General features: G+C 38.7%; 1 protein-coding gene across 1 annotated transcript in view; it reads right to left on the reverse strand.

The window, feature by feature from the left end:
- The window catches only part of GRM5 (glutamate metabotropic receptor 5), a 523,779-nt gene extending 522,174 nt beyond the window's left edge, over nt 1–1,605 (reverse strand). Inside the window, exon 1 of the mRNA XM_021102328.1 lies at nt 1,432–1,605. The gene's annotated coding sequence lies outside the window, so the exon portion shown is untranslated. The remainder of the gene's footprint in view (nt 1–1,431) is intronic.

Raw genomic sequence — 12,473 nt, forward strand, 5'->3', positions numbered from 1 at the left:
TTCTGCTAGAATCAATTCCAGATGACTTCCCAAACCCTCATTCAAAGAGCATCACGGCTTGCCACCAAACCCCCTTCTTTAATTGCTACCTTTTAAAAAGCATGTGACTTCAGGCTCTGTGGATCGGAACCTCTCCAAACAGCACTCAGAACTCCAGGTTCTCTTGGCTACAGGCTAGGTGTTTGAGTGTCCTTCTCACCCATTTCTACAGACCTCTTGGCATGCATTACACCAACAGCACAGCTAGGAGCTTGCAAATGCCTTTGCTACTTTGAGGGAGAATGCTCCAAAGCTTCCTTTATCTGGATTTTCGAGGTGCTCTTCCTCCCTTGTATGCAGATCCTCAAACCCATACAATCATAGACAGACATTGAGTGGGACCTTAATGTCCCAAAACACAGAAAAGCCTCTACATTTTGCAGACTGAGAAACCCAGTACACAGAGGTTAAGAGACTTGTTCAAGGTCACATATTTTCCTAGAGGCTAGCCCAGGGACTACCCAGGGTGATACTAAATGAAAACAGTGATGCCAAACCCGACTTTCAAGCTCCTGCTCCTTCTACCATCCCACACAGCCCATTCGGTCACATTCCGCTCCTTTCTCCACCCCGGCTCCCTCTGTATCCCTCTTTCTGACCCCACCTTTTGCCAAAGTCCCATAAAGGAACCTAGAGTAAGGATGTCTTCCTAACCCCGCTGGGAGTACATAAACTTGAGCTTAATAGGGCCAGAGTTGCAGGTGTTCCCCCTTAAAATGGCCCCTGTTCTAGAAAACCTCTCCTTCCCAGTAGTGTAGTCATGGAAGTGTCATTTTGGAAATGGAACACTGGCATTTACACCCAACCAGGTCCTTCTTTTGCTGTCTCTTTTCAGGGCGAAGCACCAGCAAATGCTCTTATTAGCCCCGAACCGACACCTAATGGCTTCAAAGATGGAGAAGCCCCCTCCCCTCCTTTGGTAAATGCACCCTTTCGTGCATATGTATCGGTATGCGAGAAAGAGAGAGATGTCCAAACGTTCCCTTTGGCTCAGATGTTGATTTTTTTTTCTCCTCTGATTTTTTTAGTTCGTTTTCTATGGAAACGAGCCCACTTAAATTCCTCACTTATGTAAATACAAGCAAAAAGATTTTCATAAACCTCGCCTTGGAGCGACGCCCCGGTAGCCTGGGCTCCCGACGAAAGAGTCATGTCTGATTCACACACCACACGTCCTTGTAGGGTGACTTTTCTAAACTTGCAGGACCTCACAGCGTCCCTGGCTCCACCAGTTCTCCACCTGCCCACCACCTGCCCTCCTAGGTCCCTGAGCCCAAGCTCCCGCCCCTTGCCGGACTGCTCTCCATCCCTGCGCTGGGGGAGGGGCCCCGGAGGTCTCCTACCTCCGCGGCGACCCTAGAGCCAAAAGAAAGAAAAACGCGCGGTGCTTACCAGGTGCGCGCCCGGAACCTGGCGCCCCCAGCCACTCGCTCCTCGCGGGCTCCCCGCGCTCTCGGAGCGGCCTGGGTTGCAGCTAGAGCGCTAGTGGTGGCGACGGAGGCAACGGAGGCAGCAGGCAGAGCGGCTCCCGGGCCCGCGGCGGCGGCGGCGGCGGCGGCGCCCGCGCTCTTGCGCCAGCGCCGGGAGCACGTGCCGCGCTCGGGCAGACGCAGCTGGCAGCGCAGCGCCGGGCGGGCTCCTGCTCCTGCAGCGCGCGGCGGGGGCGGGAGAACGATCGGGGCGCGCACTCAGTGGTTGACAAGGGTCTTGAAGCCTAGTAGTCATGGGGTTCGGGCGAGGGTAGCCTCGGGCTCCCTCTGCAGCTCCTTGGGAAGCCTCTGGGAGCCGCGGAAGGAGAAGAGCTATGCAGGGAGGCGTGGGTGGCGTGTCACTCTGAGAGAAGCTGGGGGAGCAGGTAGATAATCAGCTTCTTTCTGACGGTGGCACTTAAACCCCTGACAATGATTGGGAGAAGGGGCGTCTCTGCTGGAGGGGAGAAGGTACCGGGAAGTCAGGGAACCCCAAGATGATTCAGAGGTGTGAGTGGTTAGAAAGAACGGTCTCTCTAATGGCATTACTTATTAATAATGCCATTTTGCATTTGTCTGCACCTCTTACAAATGAGTCTTTCTACATCCATTAAAATTTCTTCCCCCCCGCAGCAATTAAATCTTTTACTTCCTTAAATGGATTTGCTCCCCTTCTCACTACTACCCCTGAAACTGACCGAGATTGTTTAAAAAAAAAAAAATGCTGAGATTATCTTTGAATTCCAAAAGCAGTCTTCCATTCTACTTCCTCAAAAAAAAAAAAAAAGGTATAAATTAATCGTATGGCTTAATGCAAAGAAAGGAAAGGCCTTGCAGCAATATGATGTTTATTACCACCAGAGTTTCCCGAGCCACGTGCTTGCAGCAATTGGGTGAAAGGTTAAAAGATGAAGACACTGAAGTCAGGAGGTCGTTTATAATGTATACATTGCTAATGTAGATTTCCCACAAGACCCTTGAAAGCAAGGCAAGTTGTTCTTTGATAGCTTCAATATTCAACAAGAAAGAGATACGGATCTATCACACCTTGTTGATCTTGACAGTGGCATCTTTCTTTTCCCCGTTTTCATGTGTACTCTGACGGTGGCATTGTTCATTTTTGAGATTCTTCCATTGCAATCCACAAAGCAAGCTTTATGACTTTGTAGAGAGGCCAGCAAAGCTCTGGTTGATCCTCTTGCATAAGAAAGATGAGAAAGGTGGTATAGATGAGAAAATACAAAAATAGTGAGGAAAATTAAGGTGCATTAATGACTAGATGATTCTGGCCATGTGATTAAGTCTGATGTATAAAATGTTAGTCCATTGGCTGGGGCATAGGCCATGCAAAGTCATAGACTGGATCCTTGGGGAGGGGGGCGGGCACTTAGCTTTGAATGAACGTGGACCACAGTGTTTCCCATCCGTTTTCATCATTAAGAACCAGCTCAGAGCACTCAAGTGAGTAGGCAGGGCCTATGTAAGAAGGGGTTCTCACGGTGTTACTCAGCCGCTTAAACTCTTTCCATTTCCTACACATATTTCCTGCCCTTCTTTCTCTGAGGGTTGTGGAGAGGATGAGACGCGATAAGATATTTCAAAGCATGCCAGAAATGATAAAGCACTCCATAAATGTATTATATAGTTTATCAAGACATATCCAGTTCCTATGCTCTAAAAGCTAAAAATCCAAAGGACATTCCCCCTGTTGAACAAAGGTGATATTTTCAGATGAGAAGGAAAACAGTATTATATAATCTTAAATTACTCGGTGGCATTTAACAATATAACTTTACCTCATAACTGTAAAGTGCTGAATTAGGTAAGAATTAAAATTAAAAGGAGCATCAAAACAATGTTTTAAGTCCCCAAAGTAAATTCTGATGGTGAATTGCTTAAGGATGTGACTTTTGCCTTAGGATGAGCTATTAGTAATCAAAATATTGTAATTCTTATGTAGAATAGTAAAAAAAAAAAAAAAAGAATGAAAAAGTTATTTATACTTAAGTTTAAAACTTGAGTCCTTTCTCTCACAATATGTCATGAAATCCTTTTGGCTGTACCTTCAAAATATATCCAGAATCTTAACCACTTCTAACCACCTTCACAGATAACGGGGTGGAATCAAGCCGCCATCATCTTTTAGCTGGTTACAGCAGTAGCTTTCAAACTGGTCCTTCGGCTTCACTCTTCCACCACAGCCTAATATTCAAGGCAGCAGCCAGAGTCCGTTTAATTTAAGAAGTTCGTTCAATTCAAAATCCTTCAGTAACTTTCCATTTCACTCAAAGCCCAAGTCTTTACCATTACTCTACAGTATCTGTCCCCACTTCATCACCTTTCTAACCCCATTTCCTAGTACTTTTCCCCTTTTTCATTCTATTCCAGCCACCAGGACTCCACCGTTATTTCTTAAAACACACCTCACATGCTCCAATGTAATGGTCTTTGCATTAGCTCTTCCTACTGCGTGGAACGCTGCTTCTCAAGTAATCATTGGGCCAATTCCTCTCCTTCAAATCTTTGCTAAAATCTTACCTCCCTAATGAAGACTTCAGTATTAAATATTAATACTGTAGACTGTTCTTGCTCACAATCACAGTGTGCTTGATATCCATGTGCTATATAATGTATTTATTTGTTATGGTTATTGTTTGTCTCTTCCCCTCCCTTCCATTAGAATGTAAACTCCCCAAGGAAGGAATCTTTGTTTGCCTGACATATTCCACACACTCAGAAGATAATTCTAGCACCTAGAAGCCACTAAATACATACATTTGAATGTTTACAAAAGTGTTTATGAAAATAGAGATATATACGTGTTACATGCTGCCCTTCATTTTCCTGCTAGCATAATCGCATGAATGTATGAGGTCTGTGAGACTACTAAGTGACAGCACTTTTGCCAACTTCGGCACATTCACCTGTCTCTTGCATTTATTTTTTATTTCCATGTGTGGTTCCTAGACTCACCTAATGGATTTCAAGCCTAACAGATTGGCATTTGAAAACTAGTTCTGGCTCTTACTTGACTAGGGGACTTGAACGAGCTATTGAATCGCAAAACCTCATTTCCATGTTTGGAAATGGAAAGAAATGGAAAGTATTATTTAAAAATTGCCTAATTCTCTTGGTTATATATACTACAGTCAGTTTGTTATCTAGATCTTAGGCGAATCACAGTTCTTGTTTTCTCACATTCCCTCACAATCGAAAGAATTGTTCCAGGACAATACTATGTGGAAGCAAGAATTCTGATAATAGTGTTGGATTATTAGGATCATAAATAGCAATGGAAAATTCCTCTCAATTTTGTTTTCATATTGGCTAGAATTTGCTTATTTTCTGTCTCTAAAGCATAAATAATAGTATCTATATGTGGGCCTGCTGCCAAGATAACCAATAATGGATGTGTAGCACTTGCAGAGTCCCTGAAATGTGGTAAGTGCATGACATTTGGTGATGACAAGATGGGAATGAGGATTAGTTTATTTTCATTTCCACTTATTTACATCCTATACATTAGCATAGACAAGGCACTAGACATAAAGCTCAAGACTTGAGGTCTACTCTTAGTGTTAGATACTCGGAAATTTGAAAACACCTTCTGGTCTAGTCGAGTTCGTCTCTTTGTTAGTGCGTTTAAATTACAGGGCAAAATCTTGTGGTATTCTCCATTGATACTTTTGGCAAAGGCAGTGATTTTTTTTTCCATCTACAATCAAAGATAGATGAAATATAATGGCAGCAGCATCCTGATTTGCATTTAAATGACCAAATAAGGTTATACAGAGAATTTTATGCTTCAAAACAGAGCCTTGGAATCAGTGCTTAACGGAATCCCTGGAAACTTTGCACTTATACATAAGAGACAATTACAGTCTCACTGGTATACCTACAGCTGTTTCAACTATTCCTAACACATCTAATTATAAGGAATCTTATCTCAATCACCTGAACTCTAATGCTCTCTCTTGCATTCACTGTAGTGATTTAGGAAATTTCTGTTGTTTTTCAATGTTTCATTTTCTTAGAAGTAACTAAGTGAGCTAAAGTAGGTAATTTGAAGATATGTAGGAATCAGTGCCATGCCCAAAACTTGAAAATGGATTAACCTATACCTTCTTTTTTCAGTAAGTACTTGGTTTTTACATGTGTTCAAGATTTAGCAGAAAAGTTAAATTGTGCTAACCACGTGGAACTCTCAAGAACACTGACTGGTGGACCAAAAGCCCATGTGTTACAGTTGAAGTAAAAAAGCATTCAATTCTGTTGCTTAACCTCCTTATCTATACAATGGGGGAAACACTGGTTCGATAAGTTAACAGTGAAGGCTAAGTAAGTCATACTTGTAAAGCACAGAGCTTGGTACATGGTAAGCATTTGAAATACCATTAGTCGTAGTTATTACAGATGAGACATTGTATACCACATGAGTAAGAGCACAACAGCTGAAGCCAGTCTTCATGAATTTGACTCTTGATTGTGGCTTACCAGGTGTGTGTGGACCAATTATGCCCCCTTTCCCTGCCTTAGTCTCCTTATTTGTAAATAGTCGGAGGGCAGTGGTAACTACTTCACAAGGTCATTGCTCATGTTGAAGGAGATGACTACTGCTAAGTCTTTAGAGCAGTGCTTTGCTCATAGTTATCAAGCAATATTAGCTATTATTAGCATATAATAAGTTGGTGTGTATTTTAGATACAGTCATCATTCAGCTTAAAAAGCTTTCTATAATTATATTGAAACCTGTAATCCAAGGAACCATGAACCATTGGGCTTTCTAAATTTTATTTCGGAACCGATAGCGTTAGGACCTTCAGAAAGAAGGTCTTACTAATCTCATTTTTTTAAAAATGCTTTATACTCTCATTTCTAAAATACACATAGGATAGAGTTCAAATTCTGAAGCACAGTACCTGGGTCTCCTCCTTGTTTGGCTCTATCTTCTTTTTAAATCTCTTCTCAACTGGCTTGCCATTCCCTAGGACTGTATGTGTTTTTATCATGACTTTGTAAAAAAAATCTTTTTGAAAGGCTCCTTTTTTAATTCTCCTTGTTTCCTAATAAGTGCATACTAATGCTTCAAAATTAGCTCCATTAGGAGTTCCCGTCGTGGCGCAGTGGTTAACGAATCCGACTAGGAACCATGAGGTCGCGGGTTCGGTCCCTGCCCTTGCTCAGTGGGTTAACGATCCGGCGTTGCCGTGAGCTGTGGTGTAGGTTCCAGACGCGGCTCGGATCCCGCGTTGCTGTGGCTCCGCGTAGGCCGGTGGCTACAGCTCCGATTCAACCCCTAGCCTGGGAACCTCCATATGCCGTGGGAGCGGCCCAAGAAATAGCAACAAAAAGACCAAAAAAAAAAAAAAAAAAAAAAAATTAGCTCCATTGAAACAACACCTGACCCTCCTGAAGGGCTACCCATCATTTCTTTGTGCCACCACTAAACTTGGCTTAAAATCCCTAGCATAAGATATACAATATTACATCATAATTACTCATTTAGGTCCCCACCTTCTCTGATTTAATGCACACATTCTTGGGGTAGGCATCATATATTTAAGCATTCCCAATACCTAGAATTGTGCCTGCCAGGCAGGGTTAGAGACATACATTTAATGCATAAGTTAATGAATACACTCTATCAATCAATCCAGATTCTCATAAGTGAGATTCTAAAGCAAGCTAAAATGAGTCCAGATCTGTAGACTTTCTAGTTTACGGAGTCTGAACTTTGGATACACAGCAGAATCATCTACAGCTTTTTAAATCACTGATTTAATCGGTATCAGGCAAGGACCTAAGCATTCGCTGTTAGAGAGCTTCACGGATGATTCTAGTGCGCAGCCAATATTCAGAACAACTGCCAGTCCATTTCAAACCTTTTGTGTTTAAGCTCACATGGCATAAATGATCTCAAATAAGAATGTAGGAAGAATGTAGGTGCCCATGTTATTAAGTAAAGCATAACTTGACCACAAGAAAGTAAAATAACTTTTATGAGATTAAGGTCCTTTCAGCTTCTTCTGAGTATGGGAATCTTTTATTTTTATTTTTAAATGAACTCTTACATTTCACATTTATAAACACTTTAAAGGCATACTTTAAATCAGAAACACATCTATCATCTCCAAATATTCTTTTTATCAGTTGTAGGAAGTAGATGGTATAACTCAGAGGTAAATAGTTTGCCCTTATCACACAAATTTAAAATAGCAAGTCTGAAAAGTAAAATAACATCCTGAAACCCCTCACATGTTATTTTCAGTATATTATGCTGACTTATAAACACCCCTACCCTTTGACACATACATTGTATAAATTTTAAATATTGGCATACTTCATTCATATATTCTAGAATAAAATATTTTTATTATAAACTCTTAACTAAATAGGTTGTTACTTCGTTTCTAGGAAAGTGAAAGAAAGCAAAAATAAAGTCATATTAGCAGTTAATTTTATGAAAATAATATTCAGGAATAAGTGCTCAAAATATGGCAATATTATTGATTCAATATTATAAATGAAAAAGAGATGAAGAAAAAATTTTTATGGACCAATAACTTTGAGATACAGTAGCTTTTAATTTTTCAGCATTTTATTTTCAACTCCTTAAAATTATTTGTGTGTTTATGTGCATGTGTGTCTGTATTGTGTGTTTCGATGTATCTATAGATTTCTTAAGCAAATATTGATTGAACAGCTGTACATGTCAGTCCTTGCACTAAATACAGGGGTTACAAAGTGCAATAACCTCAACATTCTGAAAGTCTAGTTACATTTATATTGTACATAAATATAAATGTATTTTGGTTGTTCTACTTGAGATTGTTTTCTAAACAATTTCCTATAAGTATACTGATTTATGATTTTTTTACTATACATCATTCTATTTTATTCATATGTTATTATATAAGGAGACTCTCCAAAAAAAGATCAACATTTAAAAAATTATGAGTTCATTCTGAACTAGCTAGAATATTCACTTGGTTATAAAATTTAGACGATATATTTTCCAAGTATCACTCTCATTTCACATTTTAATATGTTGTACTATTTTCCACAGCTCTTAGTAATATTCTAAGTGTAGAAAATCCAAGGGCATTTTCTCCCATCTTATTTCTTTTCATATATCTCACCAGTAGCTTGTTAATCAAAAATGAAGAAGATGAAGAAGAAAAGAAGAAAGGAAAAGGAGGGGGAAAGAACAGAAAAAAGAATGAATGAAGAGAGGAAGAAAGAAAAATAAATAGGGAGAGAAAAGGGGATGGGAGAAAGAGAATGAGGGAAAGATAAATGAAAAGAGAAAATAGCACAGATTGGAACTTTACCAAAAAAAAAAAAAAAAAAATCCCAAGACTGTGTAAGCTAAAATAAATCACACAATTTATGAAGTTATCCTCAAATTAGGGTTAAAATCTATGTCAGCATTCCAAATTTAAGACTTAGAATCTCAGCTCAAGACCTCTCTTCTGATCTCTTGATGTTCCATGGACTCATGTCTGGTTTCCATGGTGACCATTTTCATGAGTCTTTTAAATAATAAGAAAAATTTATCTTCTCTCTTCACTTACTTTCAGAATCTTAGAATCTTTTCTCCCTCCTGGCATCCCAAGGAAGATTGTCTTTAACTTAAACACCCTTAACTTAGGTAATAAATTATCACCTTAATTTTTTTTTAAAGTATGAGAAAGAGAAGTAAGCAAGAGGTGTGGAGCACTCACTACAAGCTAAATTTTTAGATAAATAGAGAGACGATAGAGTGCAACAATCGTGTTTATTTCTCCAATGAAATGGATATCAATTTAGATTTCCTTCTTCCATGGAAACATAGAAACTGTAACACCAGTAAAGGACAAGTGAGGAAACAGAACTATATTGAGGGCATAAGCTGTGCTTCAGGGGAATAATGTTAATAGCCTATAACTTGGGGGGATAAAGTTAATAGCCTATAACTGGTTTTTTAATTTAAAACATTCTGAACATGCCTCTCCTGCATCAAATAATATGCCAAATACAATTAAGAAATTTCCCTAGAAACCTTGACATGTTCTATGATAAACATGCTCTATCTAAATTTAAGCTCTCAATTTTTTTGTATCCATACTTGTTAGTTATAATGCTTAATCTGATTCTTTTTTTACTTGACAATCCCATATATTTTGTTGTAAAAAAAATCAATTACCAACTGAAAATAGGTAAATAATACAGTGAATTTGATATGAATAATAGGAAATTTTTAAAAAACTAAAGATTTTCCCATGTAACCTTGGTATCTCCACCTCATTCTTATCGCTTGACCACTTCCCCACTCAGAAGTATGTAGCTTACCTCCTATTTTGTTCCCAAAGTGCCACAATTTTTTTTATAATCACAGAATTCCAAAATATAGTTATTAGCTATTGTTTGGATCATCCAATGTTATCTCCCTAAACACATGGTCATTTTCATTTCTATGAATGTTCATTTTCTTCTCAATGGTTAGGACCCTGCTTGGGTGAGGACTGTCCCATTTCAGCAGCTTAACAAATCTTTACTGAAGAGTACATGAATTGATTTTCATTTACTTTGGTAAGCTGTGAATGCATGAAGAAACTGAAATTAATACACATTAAGACTATGGTCAAAAAACTGATCTTATAATATTAAGCCTATAGCTATATCAAAGAAAATTTTGGCCCAGTGTTCTTTTAGTGAATGGACTTATACCCAGTGTGTGTGATGTGTCTTGAACTGTTTAACAGACCTGCAACATTAGTGTTTCTGCAGGCTACTTTATGTTGCACTAAGCCCAGCGTTCTAAAAGCCTATGTCTGCGAAAGGCTATCCTTCCATCTGTATGTAAAGACTTGATCCCATGTTGTCATGTCATATATATGTATTTTTTATATATATATATATTTATATGTGTATAAATATTTCTGAAAACAATGTGTATATTATACATATATTAGAATATGATATTTGATGTAATTTTTAAAATTCCCCTTGCTTCTGATTAAATCATATCCTTTATTTTTAAATAATATTTTAAAACAGAATTACAAGATCTTCAGGTTTTAAGATATTTTTGCAGTAGAGTTGCCAGACAAAATACAGGAAGCTAAGTTAAATTTTAATTTCAGATTAATGGCTCATTTTTGTAATATAACTATGTCTCAAATATTTCATGGGGGCACACTTACACTACATTTTATTTTCCTGAACTTAAAATTTAAATGAGTGTCTTGTATTTTTTACTGACTCTGGTCATTTTATTTTTAAGCCATATATTCAAACTACCCTTGTGTTGCTCCAATAAGCAACATGAGGGAGAAAACAGTGACAATATAGTCAGATAAGTGTCAGGATAGAGCAATGTAAAGCTGGTACCTGAAGGCAGATTACAAGCACTTTGAAAGTATCCGGGAGAAACAAATTTAAGATCTTGTGATCAAATGTCAGAAAGTTACAGTTACGCATAATTACTTATACTAAAAGTCAAATACATAAAACTGGGATGCAAAAGCAGTATCACAGAAGAGGGCCATGACAAATATCCTATCAGGTATTTTGAAACAGCCCTTGCTCTTCTTTAAGGTGCCTTGTGGACCTGTGGTTCATGATATCAAAGTGATCCTGCAGAAATTACTTACAGGAGATATCAAAGAGGCATCATCAAAAAGTGACACCTAGACTAATACAACATAGCCATTGATGAGTTTTTAAAAATGCATGAAAGCATCTGTTATGAAGCCTCTGGCAGTTTCTATGAAAATTTGCAATAATATTGATGAAAGGTACTTTAATAATATCTGAGTGCTTGAGAATAGCAACCAGGCCTTGCTCATCTCAATGATTCTAACATAGAAACAGTGGCTTTCACTGAGCTGGCAAGCAAAAAATATTTTTAGAATAAACGAATGAATCCCTCCTCACTCCCCTGGTTGTTCTTCTTATCCTCTTCTACTGCAAGTATTTTTTAGGTTTCTTTCTTATGCCAACTGGGATTCTCACAGCCAAGATGCAAACTCACAGAGGCTATGGAATAGGACCACATCGTAGATCTTGCCTCAAAGAGTAAATGCAACCAGAATCTCTGTCTGCAGTGACCAAAGAAGAGCAGCAAAGTTGAAGTGGGTTTGGGTGTACATCATGATGGACAGGAAGCAGTCGGAGGCACACACAGAGCACTCAAGTGGCTGATGATACTTGCAGTCAGGTAAATGGACACATTCTATTTCCTGTTGATCTCCTGAAACTCTAAGAGAAGCAAACATCTTGTATGCCTCCAACAGAAGGTCAGGACCAGGTTATGCAGTTTTCATTAAAAGGCAGGTGTGCTGGAGGTTCATAAAAGTCAACCCTCAGAAGAAACTTCATTGTGGATACTATATGACTAATACGACATAAAGGAAGAGGGAAAGGATGTCATCTAGGGATACTGGACACTGGGTCAGATTTATTCCAAGATGAATTAAGAGGCCCCCAAAGAATCAAATAATTAAGGTACATACTCATATAAAACTCAAACAAATAACTGTCTATAAAAACAGGGCAAAAAATCCTACATGATTCTTATTTATTTCTATGATGTCTGCCTACTTATTTTCAAATAGCAACTATAAAATACAAAATCTTTTTATATTGCAAGGCTACAGTAATCAAAACAGCATGGTATTGGCACAAAAACAGACATATAGATCATGGGACCGAATAGAGAACCCAAAAATAAACACACACACTTAGGGTCGGTTGATCTTCAAAAAAGGAGGCACCAGTGGACATTGGAGAGAAGACAGACTCCTCAACAAGAGGTGTTGGGAAAGCTAGACAGAGGCATGTGCATCAATGAAGTTAGAACACTCCTTCACACCATATACAAAAAATACTCAAAATGGCTTAAAGAATTAAATATAAGATATGATACCATAAAACTCCTAGAACAGAACACAGGCAAGACATCCTCTCACATAAATTGTAGCA

Source organism: Sus scrofa, chromosome 9, assembly GCF_000003025.6.
Source record: "Sus scrofa isolate TJ Tabasco breed Duroc chromosome 9, Sscrofa11.1, whole genome shotgun sequence".
NCBI classification, from domain to species: Eukaryota; Metazoa; Chordata; class Mammalia; order Artiodactyla; family Suidae; genus Sus; species Sus scrofa.